The sequence below is a fragment of the Myxine glutinosa genome, chromosome 4, assembly GCF_964187855.1.
Source record: "Myxine glutinosa chromosome 4, kmMyxGlut1.1, whole genome shotgun sequence".
Classification (NCBI taxonomy): Eukaryota; Metazoa; Chordata; class Myxini; order Myxiniformes; family Myxinidae; genus Myxine; species Myxine glutinosa.
This window is the reverse complement of record NC_136264.1, coordinates 174,138,940-174,146,150: the sequence shown is the minus strand read 5'-3', so window position 1 is coordinate 174,146,150 and position 7,211 is coordinate 174,138,940.

The window sequence follows — 7,211 nt, the reverse complement described above, 5'->3', positions numbered from 1 at the left end:
TATTATATTGACTTGAATTGAAATTTGAATTTTTCAATAATTAGGGGTACTTCTATGACCTATAATAGCATGATTCTTGTTTATAAGACTATAAGGAAACTGTTCAGCTAAAATAAAATAAAAAATAAAAAAAAATCACCTGTTCACCAGTACCTTAATGTTTCAATGTACTCTGAAATTAAGCATAGAGCAAATAAACAATTGGAGATAAAAAAAGAAATCATAGAATCATTTTGTTTAACAAAATTTAATTTAAAATTTTGACTCAGCAAAGTATCCAGCTTTTGCAGATATAACCGCCGAACACAGTCATGGCATTCTTTCTACAATGGAAATCAAATATTGTTCGGGAAGTTCTTCCCAACACTGTTGTAGAAGTTCCCACAAATGTGTTGCACTGGTAGGTTGTTTTGCTTTCACCCTTCTGTCCAGTTCATCCCAATCCAGCTCGATGGGGTTTAAGTCTGAAGATGTGCTGGCCATTCCATGATTTGAAGCCTACCGTCTTGTTCTTTTCCTCGAAGTTAGTTTTGACATAGCCTGGAGTTGTGTTTAGGGTCATTATCTTGCTGTAGGATGAACCCCTGACCAATTAGGCATATACCAGAGGGTATTGCATGGCACTGCAAAATGCTGTGGTCGCCCTTTTGGTTCAGGGTGCCATTCACTCTGTGCAATTCGCCGACTCTGGATCCAGCAAAAGAGCCCCAGACCATCACGCTTACTCCTCCATGTTTGACAGTTGGTGTCACACACTGAGGAACCATCCTTTCGCACTACTCGTCGGCATAAAAAAAAACCCTGCGTGATGAAACAAAGCTTTCAAATTTTGATTCATCGGTCCATAAGACCTTCTTCCATTCTGCAGTAGTCCACTGGCAGTGCTTCATGGCCCAGGCAAGCCTCTTTTTCTTATTTTGCCATCTTAGCAATGGCTTTCTTAATGCCACTCGACCTGTAAAACCTGCAGCTCGAAGTCTTCTCTTCACAGTTGAAACTGAGAATTGCTTACTTCGACCCATGTTAAGCTGTGCTTGAAGCTGTTGTCCTGTGAGCCGCCTATCACGCAAGCTGTTGGCTCTCAGAAACTTGTCTTCTGATTCTGTTGTGGCTTTGGGTCTGCCAGACCTCTTCCTGTCAGAGTTTCCTCCAGTTTCCAATATACTACTTCCTGTAGTGCAATATTGTCCAAATAATGCTTCAGAGGGTGTAATAACAGTCTGTTCCAATACTGCTTTTATACAGACAGGGGGTTTGCAATCAAGTAATCAGCAGAGGTTGGGACATCTGTCGGAATTGTTTGCATTAACTTTCAAGGCTTAATTTACTTATATTGCTGCAGAACAGCTGTAAGTTGTTAACCCATTACTTGTTCCCTGAAGAAGGCCTTTTTTTTACAATATAACTGTGCAATGTACATTATTTTCCCGTTTTTGCTAACCTCAACTTTTTTTTTAACCTCGAGGAGTTTACTGCTTACCTTTGTACCATTTCAGGTTATTCACTGGACATTAAATTGCATAAATTTCAATAAAAACTGGAAACATTGAGGTGTTCTAAAACTTTTGACCGGTAGTGTATGCTTCTCTGTTGGCATAGTTACTCCACTCTTTTGCCTCTTTTATCACAAAACACACACGCACAAACACACACACACACACACACACACAATAAATATAAGCTTTATATATTTTATGATATGGATTGTTTGAGATTTGTTTTCAAGAGCACGAGATAACATTGATATGCAAGCCAAAAAGATGAACAAAAAGATGAAATAATAAAATATTCATCATTAAAACCTATGATTACTTAAGCACATCATAGATTAGAGACATAGACCGGAATCACTTGTAATTGCTTCCTATCTAAAGTAAAAAATTCGGTCCCATTCGACTGTTTAATATCCCATTGTGCTTGCATTCGGCAAACAGCTAAATCACTCAAGAAAATCAAGAATTAGTGATTATAATGAGATTTTTATATGATATGAGCTCGATATTATATACAGTCATGTGAAAAAGTAAGTACACCCCATGTAAAGTTTTGACTTTTTCAACAAATTGTTACGAATTTGGAAGAGCAATATGTAGAGCAGAGTAGATCTGAGTAGGTAACATGCTTCGATATGTCGCGATAAGGAACACTTCCTGTAATAAGTCATGTGTCGGCGTTTGTCGGGTTAAGATGTATGATTGTGAATCTACCAGGAGATTCGGGTGATAGGTAATGTAGGGGTTAATCAGTAGAGCCCTTGTACATGTCTCACCTGGTAGTCAAACCTTTGTCCATTTTGGCATTGCACACCACTTAAACATTAGTTAGGACCTTTAGTACAACACTAAATGACGCCCTCCCCCCTGACAGGACTCAGGAAGATATCGGACTAGAACACCGCCACAATTGGCCGCCACCATTTACACCTCCAAGAGGCCTATCCACCTCGCATAGCACGTGCTGTGACCAAGGAGCAGGAGCGGAAGAGTTGGAGTGATGCAGTGGGCATGCACCTGGACGAGCCAGCGATTCGGGGTAGGCTCTGATTTGCAGGACAGTGCGCCAAAGGACGTCATCGGCCGGGGATATTAATGGGGACCAGACGCCATTTCGGGCAGTCATGAGTTCGGATGAGCCCGGAGTTGAGTTGAGAGAGGCAGTCCGGAGAGTTGGATCCTGAGTTCACCAGAGTAGAGAGTTCAGCACATTGAGTGAGGTATGAGTCAAGAGTTCGTGTGCGCATGTTGAGCAGGAGTTGAGTAAGCAGTTCAGTTGAGCGCAGAGAGCCCAAGCGGAGTTGGCAGTGTGCAGTTCGCAGTTCGAGAGTTGAGCCCGGGCAGTTGCCGAATGCCATTGCGCAGTTCAGTAGTTGATCCCAAGCAGTTTGATTCCCAGTCGAGTCATTCAGAGATCCCGACCAAAATTTGGCTGAGTTGTAGCCCGAGTAGCGCGGTGCTGGTGCTTTTGGAGCTTGGTGCACGGACCTCGTTGGCGGCGAGAGGATCGGAGCTTGGAGCGAGACCTTGGGTGCAGTGGCGAGGGTGTTGGCTCGGGCCTATTGGGGCATGCGAGGTGGACGGAGGATTCGTCCAGGCCAGGAAGAAGACAACGAGACAGATAAGCTGAGCTCCGCGTACACTGTACACGACGAGACATTTTATTTTGGTATTCATATCTCCCCTGTTTGTATCTGATATCTGTTGTGTGTGGGATCCCAATTTAGGCTTCTTATTAGAGTTATTATCGTGCTTTTCCTGTCCTTGCTTTTATTTGAAAAATCGTTGTATTATTTTCCTTTCCCATTCAAACCTGTGCCGCTTGAGTTAATTTCCTCTCACAGGACCGGAGCTACGCCGGCGTGCTGCAGTTAAGTGCTTTCGTCGCAGCCACCATTTCCCTTCTACCTCCCGCGCGGCCATAGCCGAATCCGTGTTTGGATAGTTGCCTCCGAATAAGACCGTTTAGGCGATCCGCAACTCTGATGTTACTTGGAGTTGCGCGACAATATTTCAAAAAACAGCTATTTGATCTTCATTTCAACAATATTGATAGATAAAGGTGATATAATATAACAAATATCATGAAGCATTTACATTTTGTAGTCCATTGTATAATTTAAATAAACCCAAATGCAAATTTCGCATGTGGAAAAAGTAAGTACACCCCTACATTTATCATTACTTCAAATACCTAAAATTAGAATCAGGTGCATCAGCTCAGGTGCAAATGATTAGAACATCGTTGGAGAGGATTTGGAGGAACCTGTCTTATTTAAACCTCAGACATTTAGTTTGGTTTGCTCTTTGTTGTTGAAGTGTGCAGGGCCACCATGCCTAGATCAAAAGAGCTCTCTGAGGCCTTCAGAAAGAAGGTGATAGATGCCTATGAGTCTGGGAAGGGATTTAAAAAGATCTCCAAACAATTTGAAATCAATCATTCGACTGTCCAGAAGATCATCTACAAGTGGAGAAGATTCCAAACAACTGCCAACTTGTTCAGGCCAGGTCGCACCAGCAAGTTCAGCCCAAGAGCAGACCGCAAGATGCTGAAAGAAGTCTCTAAGAAACCCAGAATGTCATCACAGGACCTACAGGTAGCTCATGCCACTGTTGATGTCAAAGTGCACGAGTCTACCATTAGAAAGAGGCTGCACAAATTTGATCTACATGGGAGGTGTGCCAGGAGGAAACGTTTGCTGTCCAGAAAGAACATCAGGGCAAGACTAAGTTTGCCAATGAACACCTCGGCAAAGACCAGCACTTCTGGAACAATGTGCTCTGGACAGATGAGTCAAAGGTAGGGCTATTTCTCCACAGTACCAGAAGACATGTTTGGTGAAAACCAAAGACAGCATTTGACCACAAGAACCTGATACCAACTGTAAAGCATGGTGGTGGAATTATTATGGTTTGGGGCAGCTTTGCTGCATCAGGGCCTGGGCAGCTCACCATCATAGAATCCACTATGAATTCTTCATTGTAGTAGAGGGTGCTTGAGGATAATGTGAGGCCATCTATCGGAAAGTTGAAGCTCAACCGAAGGTGGACCTTGCAACATGACAATGACCCTAAACGTACCAGTAAATCCACCAAGAAATGGCTGAAAAGAAAGAAATGGAGGGTTCTGGAATGGCCAAGTCAAAGCCCAGATGTAAATCCCATCGAAATGTTGTGGGGGGATTTGAAACGAGCTGTACATGCAAGAAACCCCTCAAACATCGCACAGCTGAAAGAATTCTGCATGGAGGAGTGGGCAAAAATTTCTCCCATTCGATGTCAGAGACTGGTAGACAGTTATAAGAAACGCCTACTTGAGGTTGTTTCTGCCAAAGGGGACAATACCACCTATTAGAGCCAAGTACTTACCCTTAAAGGGTGTACTTACTTTTTCCACATGCGAAATTTGCATCTATGTTTATTTAAATTATACAATAGACTACGAAATGTAAATGTTTCATGATATTTGTTATACTCTGTGTTCAAAAAGTATCCGACCTTTATTTTCGTGCGTAAAAAAAATAAGCTAGGGAGGCGTTGATTGGTGCACGCATGTAGGCGATCCTAATGCACACGCGTGAATTTTTTCCCACCTGCAGAAGCTGTCATTCGACGGCAGACCGCCGATGAGTGAGGACATGTAAGTGAGCGCCGTCGGATTTTCGTTTTTGACAAAATGACGGAAAAACTTGAACAACGCTACTGCATCAAATTTTGTGTAAAGCTTGGCGATTCCCAAGTGGAAACGAGCCGCAAGATTCAACACCGTTCATTCCATTATGAAGGAGCATTTGGGCTTCAGGAGAATCTCAGCGAAGTTCGTACCAAAGCTGCTAACGATTGAGCAGAAGCAACTCCGTTTGGAGATCGCACAGGACATGCTGGAGACTGTGAACAGCGATCCCAGCTTCCTCAACACAGTGATCACTGGCGATGAGTCCTGGGTTTATGGGTACGACCCAGAAACCAAGTTGCAGTCATCACAATGGAAGCATCCAACATCCCCGAGGCAAAAAAACACAAAATTTGATGCAGTAGCGTTGTTCAAGTTTTTCCGTCATTTTGTCAAAAACGAAAATCCGACGGCGCTCACTTACATGTCCTCACTCATCCGCGGTCTGCCGTCGAATGACAGCTTCTGCGGGTGGGAAAATATTCACGCGTGTGCATTAGGATCGCCTACATACGTGCACCAATCAACGCCTCCCTAGCTTCTTTTTTTTTACGCATGAAAAATAAAGGTCGGATACTTTTTGAACACACTACGTATTATATCACCGTTATCTATCAATATTGTTGAAAAGAAGATCAAATAGCTGTATGTTGAAATAGCTGTTGAAATATGTTGAAAAAGTCAAAACTTCACATGGGGTGTACTTACTTTTTCACGTGACTGTATATATATACACACTAGCCGAAAGCACCCGGCGTTGCCCGGGCTCTTTTTGAATGAATTTACTACTATAATTCAGCTTTTACCTCGCGGCGGCCGTAGAAGATTGACTACTATAATTCAGCTCAGCTTTTAATTGTGAAATGGGCCCAGCCCGGCCAAAGCGGCCTCGACCGGCCTCACCACCTAGCCAATCACCTTCCCGGGGCCCGTCCCGACATTTTTGGTTCTTTATGAATGAATTTACAACTATAATTCAGCGTTTACTCGCGGCCGTAGAAGATTGACTACTATAATTCAGCTTTGCTTTTAATTGCGAAATGGGCCCAGCCCGGCCGAGGTGGGCCTCGAACGGCCTCACCACCTAGCCTATAACCTTCACAGGGCCTGTCCCGACAATTTCATTTCTTTTTGAATGAATTTACTACTATAATTCAGCTTTTACTCATGGCCATAGAAGATTGACTCCTATAATTCAGCTCAGCTTTTAATTGCGAAATCGGCCCAGCCTGGCCGAGATGGGCTTAGACCGGTCTCACCACCTTGCCTAAAACCTTCCCGGGGCCCGTCCCGACATTTTTTGTATTAGAGGTTTCCTTCTGTCTTTCACCCTTCAGGAGATTAGCTTGCGCAGACAAACAAACAAACAAACAAACAAACAGACAAACAAACAAACAAACAAAAAATTTCTTTTATATGTATATATAAATTATTTTTTTATTTTTTTAATTATTATTATTATTATTATTATTATTATTATTTAAAATTTGGTTCGGGCACAGTTGGGATAAATTATTCAAGGGAGAAAAGGAAAAATATTTAACGGATTGCGCTTCTCACTCCTCTACCAATTTAGTGACAAAGAGGATAAAGAGGCCTTTGTGTCAGACAACGTTCCATATGTGACTCCTGTTTGGCAGGATACCCTAGACCTAGAGGTATGATGATTTACCTCTGAACTTTGTCGCCTGGGTTCAAATCTCAGCCCAGCTATAAATTGTCATCTCAGTGTTTTCACAGGCAGGGTGAGGCATTATTATGTGCTCCATTTCTCAGATAGATGTTAAGCTGGGCGTCTTGTCTGCTTGCATTAGGCGTTGGATAATAAAGATCCCACAGTGTCTTTCACAAAAGAGGAGGTGAGCTGTCTCGAGCGGGCACCCTGGCTAAATTCCAAATCCTGCTTCCAAATCCTGCCTTCAGGGGCATTCCATCAGCAGCACAGCTGCTCCCACAGAAAATGATGCTACTCACAGCCATGTGCTACATGGGAAAGAATAATCATAATCTGTGACCCATGGATTTACTCAGGCCTTCATCCTAGC